Below are 2,631 nucleotides of genomic sequence, written 5' to 3'. Positions count from 1 at the left end.
GGGGCTGGATTGGTCTTGCAGAACGGGGCTAGCCCGGTCCTTCCACAGTCTGCCAGGCTCTCGTTTAACAGAGCCTTGGTCTCTTCCTCAGCAACGTCTTCTGGAAGATCATTGCGACTGTGCCTCTGCGGGTCATCCTTTCGCCCGGTGTACTCACACATTAAGCCAGGGCGGCGGCTCAATGGGATCACCCGCCATGAGATCCAGACCCGGACCAGGTCAATTCCGTTCAGACCGTTGCCTAGCAGGGCGTTGATCTTATTGATCGTTGGAAGCAGAGGCTGGCGTTCCGCAGCAGTCAGTTTGTCGGATAGCGGATGAGTCGGCTCTAGGCGTGTTGGGCGAAAGCCGGGCAGCGGGTTCTCGTCAGCCGGGGACGTATCTTGGCAGTAGAACCAAGTCATATTCCAGTCCTTGGGGTGGCTTGGCGGCTCTGCGTAAGGGAATAGACAGTCCCTACGCCGTTGGATGGAGATGCCGCCTAATTCCAGACTTGGCCTGTTCGCACACTCGTTTTGGCGGTTTAAGTAGAACAGTTCTCTGAAAAGCAGCAAACTGGGCTCCTCTCCAAGGTACACTTCGCAAAAGACTTGGAAGTTGCAGATGTTGGATACGGAGTTGGGTCCTATATCCTGAGGCCGAAGGTCAAAGAAGTTGAGCACGTCCCGGAAGAATTTTGAGCCGGGTGGTGCGAAGCCCCGGCTCATATGGTCCGCAAAGATCACTACCTCCCTGTCCCTCGGCTGTGGTCTTTCTTCTGACGGATCAGGGGCACGGTAGGACATCACTTCCTTCTTGGGCAGATATCCGGACTTAACGAAGTTGGCCAGGGTCTCGTCAGTGACGTTGGATCTCATCCAGTTGCAAGTGATGGGAGCCTTGGGAGGCATGGTGAAGGTTGGTGGTCTATGATAAAGAGAAAAGTATCTGGGTTAATTATAAGCCGGAGATCTATTGTTCAAACTAAGGTGGCGGCTTATGAAGGGGACTAATGATATATACTCAGATACGGTGGGTTATCTAAGCCGTAGGAGCATTCAGAATAAGTTGGTCATCTACGGCTTACCGCAGTTAAGCCGGAGGATTCTACAGAGCATGGTTCTCTTTAAACCGGAAAGTTCTACGGCGCGTGTTTTCTTTAAGTCGGAAATATAAGTCGCCAAGATTCAAGGGCTGCAGTTTTTACTAAGTGTGGTAAAACAGGTTTCACATATTGCAGTAACTTTTTTGGATCAAAATGGTCGGGTGAAATGAAAATTTTCTAGACCTAAAAAACAGAGGCAGGGGAAGTTCTTGAGGTGGAACATGGTTCTTATGCAGTAAAAGGAGGGCTTCTTGCAGGTGAAATGGATCTCAAACATCTACTGCACTGACTCTATGCGAGGTTAAAGATCAACCGAGTGCGGTGACTACAAGAGCTACTGAGGTTTGCGGCAATGGTGATGAACGCGAAGAACACAAGGTGAACCCTACAGTAGATCTATCTGACAGGGCAAACGAGACTCACCGGAGTTGGAAAGAGCGGAGGTCGCTGCCGTGAATCTGGTCCGAATCAGGGTGATGCAGCGGCCGGGTTGATGAAGACCAGGGGCGCGACGGCGGCGGCAGTGGCGGAGCTCGGGCAGAGGAGCGACAGCGCGAGGAGGAAGAAGGAGAGCGTGAGAAGAGAGCGTTGGGCCGGCCTATTTATAAGGCAGAGTCATAAGTGGGCGCGAGATTCAAGGAGACCACGGCGTGGTTATCTCCCCCTCACGACGCCTCGATTTTCAGAACGACAGTAAAAGCAAAGATCCGTTGCGGATCTGGCGGAGTAAAAAACGGACTTAATGGAGGATGACGTCACGGCGGATTATCCGGAGTCCAGAGGATGACGTCACTCCGGGTTATGGCCTTCACATGAATGGTAAGCCGGAGATTTTCTCTGTCGGCAGAGTTGAAGATTGACACGAGCCGGCTCAAGTCAATCTGGGGCCTAATGTTGAGGATATAGACCTTAGAGTCACCCGCCAGGAGGGGCCGGGTTACTCTTCGGATGGTCATTGCCAGAAGCCCGGAGCCAAGTTTCAAGACGATGGGACAGAGATGGGCTGAGACCCGGATATGGCTTAGGGCCTGTAGTTACAATCATTATTATAGTAGACTTGTAGTATAAGGCAAGTATAGTTTAGAGTCCGAGCCGGACGTTCTTATGAGCCGGCCGGGACTCTAAGAGCTGCTGGGCGTCAGCCTCCCTATATAAAGGGACGACCCGGCAGCGGTTAGAGGGCGACAACAATCTCATCGAGAGCCGGGCATAGTTTTTTAGCTCCTTGGCGATCGTAACCCTAATCAGTAAACACCTCAAACTGGACGTAGGCTTTTACCTTCACCGTAAGGGGCCGAACCAGTATAAACCCTCGTGTTCCTTGTCCCGCATAACCCCTTCAAGCTTCCTGGTTGCGATGGCTCCACGACTAAGTCCTAGCTCGAGGACATCTGCCGTGACAATTCCACGACACTTTCCGAAGTGGTCCCCTTAACCGATAGATAGGCCTGTACACCTACAATCCCCTACATCTGCTAGCCCATCATGGAAAGGTTTCCCACAACTTACTCAACTATGCCAGAGCCCATAATGGCATGTGGCTGCAC

This window comes from Triticum aestivum, chromosome 7D, assembly GCF_018294505.1.
Source record: "Triticum aestivum cultivar Chinese Spring chromosome 7D, IWGSC CS RefSeq v2.1, whole genome shotgun sequence".
Taxonomy (NCBI): Eukaryota; Viridiplantae; Streptophyta; class Magnoliopsida; order Poales; family Poaceae; genus Triticum; species Triticum aestivum.
This window is presented reverse-complemented; position numbering follows the sequence as displayed.